The sequence below is a fragment of the Ailuropoda melanoleuca genome, chromosome 5, assembly GCF_002007445.2.
Source record: "Ailuropoda melanoleuca isolate Jingjing chromosome 5, ASM200744v2, whole genome shotgun sequence".
Lineage (NCBI taxonomy): Eukaryota > Metazoa > Chordata > Mammalia > Carnivora > Ursidae > Ailuropoda > Ailuropoda melanoleuca.
The window spans coordinates 108,117,388-108,123,964 of record NC_048222.1 but is presented as its reverse complement, the minus strand read 5'-3'; the positions used below and the strand labels follow the sequence as shown (position 1 = coordinate 108,123,964).

At 39.2% G+C, this 6,577-nt stretch overlaps 1 non-coding gene across 1 annotated transcript; it reads left to right on the top strand.

Moving 5' to 3' along the window:
• The first annotated feature begins 4,670 nt into the window (after positions 1 to 4,670).
• On the top strand, positions 4,671 to 4,775 carry LOC117802532. The gene has a single exon (XR_004625901.1). It is a non-coding gene; the product is annotated as a U6 spliceosomal RNA (small nuclear RNA).
• Positions 4,776 to 6,577: the final 1,802 nt, after the last annotated feature.

Sequence of the window (6,577 nt, the reverse complement as noted above, 5' to 3'; positions counted from 1 at the left end):
GATAAACTGCAATCCTTGGGAATGGATTAGGAACAATGAGGAGCAGCAGCCAGGAACCTTCTCACTACGAGGTAACTAACTCTTCAGAATAGATCAAATAAGGAATCCAGGGAAAGGCCTTGCACACTGCCTCCATGGAGACATAGTAGTCAAGGAAACTGGGCCTCCTGGTACCTAAATTAGAATCAGTACTCATTTCTGGGAGAAGTCCCATCCATTCCACAGCCAGGAAAAAATGCTCATCAAGGAAAATCTGATTTTCTGCAGCAGCAGAAAATGGCCTCCAAAGTAGCTTGAGGTAAAGGGCCAAGAGCAGGTGACAAATTCTGTTGCCTACAGTGCTTGGAAGACAGTAACGTGAGAGCCATCCCCTGGAGCATGGAAGTTGTTAAGGAAAAGGAAATGCAGTTGGTTTTCAAGCTCAGTGGTTAAATAAGGAAATTTTTGTAATTGCTCACCAGCGTCTGCAATGTATTCGTGTGTATTATTTACAGGAATTACAAAAACAAATTTATTTTTTTTAAAGATTTATTTATTTGTCAGAGAGAGATTTAGAGAGAGCGAGCAAGCAAAGGGAGGGGAGTGGCAGAGGGAGAAGCAGGCTCCCTGCTGAGCAAGGAGCCTGCGGACCCCCACACTCAATCCCAAGACCCTAGGATCATGACCTGTACCAAAGGCAGACGCTTATCCAACTGAGCCACACAGGCGTCCCAAACAAAGTTTTTTTTTTTTTTAAACTGTTTTCCTTCTTTTCTATAGCACTGGAGTTAGGGAGATAGAGGATTCATCCTTCCCTGACAGGCCCATCTTAAGTGAATCCTATATTTAAACTTCCATAGCTACCCTGAAAGATATATGGAAGACCTAACATAATTTTACTAGAAAATCTTTCCCAATAGTAGTTTAAAATGCACCAGAGACAACAGAGATACCTCTGAGAAATTTTAAGGTAAAGGGTAGTGACTTTGCAAAGTGTTTTAGAATTTAAAATGACTTAGACCAACTGTTTTTAAAAAAGACAGAAAACTCAACTACATAAATCCAAGATGTAAAATGTCTAAAAATCCTATGAAACACAAATTGCAATCTGAGAAGTTAAAAAAATATTTCAAAGAAAACAATTTTGATGAAGTTTATTAGACACTAGATTGATAGTTTCTTAATTTCCTTTCCTTCAAAGTGTTTAAGAATATGGCAGAGAACTTTCTCTAAAAAAATTGAAGAGGAGTTTTGTAAAAGAAAAAGATGGCCTAAAAGTCTAGACTGCCTCTTAAGAGCCCTTCCTGTGTACTAACCCCAAATTTCATTCATTACTCATCTCCTTAGAGGTAATCCAAACAGATTAAGAAATAAAATGCTTTTTTCGTCTGTCTTCTTTTTTGCTTTGCAAACTGTTTTTAAATTAATACTTCCTGCTCCCTCCCAAGAATCCTGGAACCTTTGCAAACAGTTGTTAAATAGCTATAATTCCTTCTCTTATTCATTCAATATTCACCACCACTCCCAAGATAAGCAACACCCACTTGAAGGTATCATAGTGTTAAATGCTACAATAAAGGAAAAAGTGATTTACAGCAGCTGGTAAACATAGGCTTCTAATTCAAGAAAACACTGCAGAAGACAGAGATCTTTATTTTAGACAGGGATTGTGAGAGTTTCTGAATTGTTAGTACTTCAAAGCCTCATTCTACTACACTATATATAACTCAACTTATAACTTATTTTTCATTTTTCCTTGGGACTAAACAATACTTAAAATAATTACTAGACCTGCAAATTTTTTTTAATTTGTATATTCACTTTCTTGTGCAATTTCAGTGTCAATTACAGCAATGATTTATGATTTACTCTGGTAAATTTCCTTGGCTTTTTGCAAAGAAAAACTCAAGGAATTTTAGCAAAAGAATGATGTGCTGCAAAAGATACAAGACATACATCAAGTTCAGAATGTTGGGAGGCAGAATCAAAGGAAAAATTGTTCCCACCATCTTTCCGGAAGAAGTCTTTGCAGACATGGCTAACCAAGGATTTATATAACCCAGTATTCTTAAAGGTATTTGTTTCTTAGTTAAGAAATACATTACACTGAGTAACAAAGGACAGAAAACAAAACCCACAAGATTCTCTTTGGATTTAAGTCATCCTAACCACTGGCATTACTAAATAGCAATAACAACCCCATTAACACAGTTCCCATCTTCCCACTGTTAAGTGATCTTCCTGATTCCATATACTTTTGGTATACATTTTAAATAAAAGCTCTTTTAAGGTTTAAAGATCTCTAGTTACATAGTCAGTGGGGCAATGATCCAAACTCAGACGCTAACTGTAGTGTCTGGCTAATGCAAATGAAAATATTTATAGTTTCCTAATTAATCAAAGGAATACTTGATCGAAGATTGAACCACAGCACCCATAGTCATATAAAATCTCCTTAGTTAGCAAAATCTTACTAACCAGCAAAAATTTGCATTGTAATTTTTGTGATTTTTAAAATTTATTTGTTATGCAGTTTTTTTAGAAATAAAAGGGGGAGTTCATATCAGGCAGCAGAGAGAGTTAGTATCATGCCCAACAACTCTGGAAATCTTTGTGGAAGTATACTGGAGAGTTCATCACCAAATGGATTTTAACATCCGGGTGATTGGTTCTCAAATTTCAGTATGTGTCAGATGCTGTGGTTAGGTTGAAGCATCTCTAATTTTTACCACAGGTGATCCAGAAGCCCACCCAAGCTTTCAAACCTTGATCTAGATTGGACATTCAAGATCTCTTTCACTTTGTCCTAGGAGTCACCTTCTAATGTACCTTACCTTATCAAATCTAGTTTAAAATGTGGGTTGTCCTCAATTTCTATGACTCCCTATAGCCTTTGTCTTCTCTGCCCATGACTGAGTGCTCTCTGGTTTTCAAGCAACAACTCACTGTCTCACTAACTCCCCCCCAGATCCTAGGGAGAGGAAAGAGGGGTCAGCTCCATCAGGGGGAAACCCTGTGGCTGAGGGAGACCTGAATTCAATTAACTTTGTTCAACAATATCTCCATTTCTTTCGAGAAAAAGAACATTTTGAGTCTTCAAATAAACTGCCAGAACAGCTGGATCTGGATGAAATGCATGACACTGCTTCCGCTTTGGAAGATCCTCATTCTTCAGAAAATACCGTGGGAAATCTGCTGACAATTTCCTGTGGCTTGACCAACACTAATTCCCAATGATGTCAACCATTTCCTCTCCATGTGGTTTTGCAAAGCCCTTTGTCAGGGCAAAATCTGTTCTTGAAGGGAACTTGCTAAGATAGATTTTGCTCTTGCTATATCTCATATGCCCAGAGAAGCGCCTGGAACATAGTAGGCACACAATAAGTATCTGTTAAATGAATGAATGGTTTCCTGCCACATAAAGTATGTGATCTTTATCATTGCCAAGGACATAATAAATTTAGTACACAGCCCTTTGCAAAATACCAAAGGAGCTATCTTTGTGCATTACTGATCTACCACAGAGCTGACTTCCATTTTATAAACATATTCATCGATGAAACTTGTCTTAAATACAGCATTATTCAGGTTTCCTACCTGTACCATAATTCAGTGGTGATATGATACCAGATTTTTGGTATTCATTTACAAATTTAGACCATCTGATGCCAGCTAATACGAGATGGACCTAGACTTTACCCTAATATATTTTCAAGCATGATCACATTCATAAAAGACTCTCTATCCTTAAATATACAAGCAGAATCCTGACGCAGCCCACTGCCATCTGAATAGTGTTGCTGTTTCTGAAAAGGCAAGATTTTCCAGGATGGGAACCTCCTTTCCCATTGACCCATCAACTGAGTACTCTTTCTACAAACATTAGAAGCAAAAAGTCTGCTCATTTAAATAGAGCTTAGATTACATGAATTAAAACTACAAGTTTTACTTATGCAGAGGTAGACTCTATCCAATAAAGATGATCTCTAAAAGTTGTCTGTCAATCACATTTTGTAAACTGAATTATAATCTAAAGTACTGGGGGAGGGGTGCCTGGGTCACTCAGTTGGTTAAGCATCTGACTCTTGATTTCAGCTCAGGTCTGATCTCAGTGTCCTGAGTTCAAGCCCTGCATTGGGCTCCGTGCTGAGGGTGGAGCCTCCTTAAGATTCTCTCTCTTCCTCTCCTTCTGCCCCTCCCCCTTCCTAAAAAAAAAAAAAAAGTACTGGGGGAGAGTGTCAGTCAGTTGATGCCAGCCTATGATATTGCCTTTTGTAATGACAAAAAAGGAAATGTAATTGTAAAAAGTAAATCCTTTTACTACCAACAAATTTGTCATTTTTGTTATTAAAGTAATATTTTGTTTTAGCACCTTGAGGAGGCCCTTTTGGATAGGATTCATGTTTTAAAGGGAGAGACTAAGGCACTAAAAAAAAAAAAAAAACCCACACAGATATTTATCAGCCAAGTGAATTTTGCCTAAATTCTTTCTTCCACTGACTAGACATTTATTGAAATGTTCTCTAAGCCAAACATTAACCAATAGAGAACTGGACAGTCATAGCCCCTGGCCTCTTAAAGCTGACATTCAGGGAGGAAATGTGAACATTAAGAAAATACTTACAAGTACGATAGGTGTTAAGAAAGAAATTCAGATTGATTTGGGGATATTTAAAATGACGCCTTCAAGTGTTCACTTTGGCAGAACATATACTAAAATTGGAACGATACAGAGAAGATTAGCATGGCCCCTAGGTAAGGATGACACACAAATTCATGAAGCATTCCATATTTTAAAAATAAAATAAAGTAAAATAAAATAAAACAAAATAAAATGATATGACATCTTCAAGGCCTTCGTGGGGATACTGCATTTAGGCTGCCTTTAGGCCTGAACAATGAGTGACAGCTGGTCAAGCAGTAAGAAGAAACAGCATACTCTTGATTCAGAAGCAATAGAAAGATTATCACATAAAAGAAACTAAACAAAGCCCAGCAAGGCCAACGTAGAGAAGTGATGAGAAAGGAGGGAGAAGTTGGGAGTGGAGGCTGAAAGTATGGTTAGGACTCAGTTTGTCAAGGTCCCTGCCACTGGGTGAGACATTTGAGACTTATTTCTGAGAACAGTAGAAAACCACTGAAGGGGGTAAAGCAGGTATCATGGTAATGGTTTCATGAACACATACAAAGCAAACAACACGTGGCCAACTCCTACTAGAGCCATCTGTTGCAGCCTAAGGTAACCTCGGAGGGGAAGAACCAGAGACATACAGCCTGGCATGCAGATAGTTGATTTTAGGCAATGAGCCCAAGGAACAGGAATGGAGGACTGGGAGGAGCAAGATGAAGGAGAGAAAGCCAATCTAAAGGTGCACTACTGAGCAGATCTCCACTATGGGCAGCAGATCTCCATTCCAGAGGGACAACTCCAAGAAACCATACAGAGGGTGCCTTAGAATCATCTAGCCAAAGGGTGGAAGGAGGGAGTATTTACCCACCACCTCCCATTTCCAATAGGTCCAGATTCTCACATGCATCTAAACAGTTAAAAGCGTGCATGCTAATGTGCAATAAGACAGCCCCAGGACTGAGCAGGAGGCATTTGTGCAGCTGAAGCAGGGGCCATCGGGCTAATAGTGCCCTGTGGCTGACTGCAACACAAGGCTGAAATTAAAAAGTGAGATAAGAACATGTGAGACAGCACATAAGAAGGATCAAATACATCACCCAATATACCATTCACTGAAGAGCTGGCTATAAATCTGGAATGATTTATCATCTAAATGTAGAGCCCACATAAAGCATTTGGAATACAGGTGCTAGAGAGAAGAACTGGTCCTCTGGTGTCAAGTTCCATCCATAACAACACTTTTATCTTTCTGAATGACACTATGTGCCAGACTCTGTGCAAAGCCTTTGCAATGTCACACTGAATCCTCTCAACAATCCTACAAGGGGGTACTGTCATTATAACTGTATCATCCATCTATTGGTGTGGAGCAAATTATCCCAAGTTCAGGAGCTCAAAACAATAAATATTTATTACCTCTCTCCTGTACATCAGAAATTGGGAACGACTTAACTGGATGTTTCTAGCTCAGACTGTCTCATGAGGTTACAGGATATTGGCCAAGTCTGCAGACACCTGAAGGCTTCACCAAGACTAGAGTACGTGCTTCCAAGATAGCTCACTTACATGGTATTCACTGTTGACAGGAAACCTCAGTTCCTAGGCTGTGCCTAGGACTGTCTGACTATACTTAAAACATGGTTGCTAGTTTTCCCCAGACTGAGCAATCCCAGAGAAAGGGCAAGGCAGAAGCCACAATGTCTTTGATTACACAGCCTCAGAAGTCACACACCATCATTTCCACAATATCTCATTTGTTGAAAAGTCAACCCTATTCAATGTGGGAAGAGACAGCACGAGGCATGACTACTAGGAGGTAGGGATCACTGGGGCCATCTTGGAGGCTGGCTGCCACAATAACCATTCTACACATGAGGCTACTGGGGCCCAGAAAGGTAAACTGACTTTCCTAATGTCACACAGTAAGTTGAATTTGGTTCTCTCTGACTATAAGTCCTATGTCTTTAA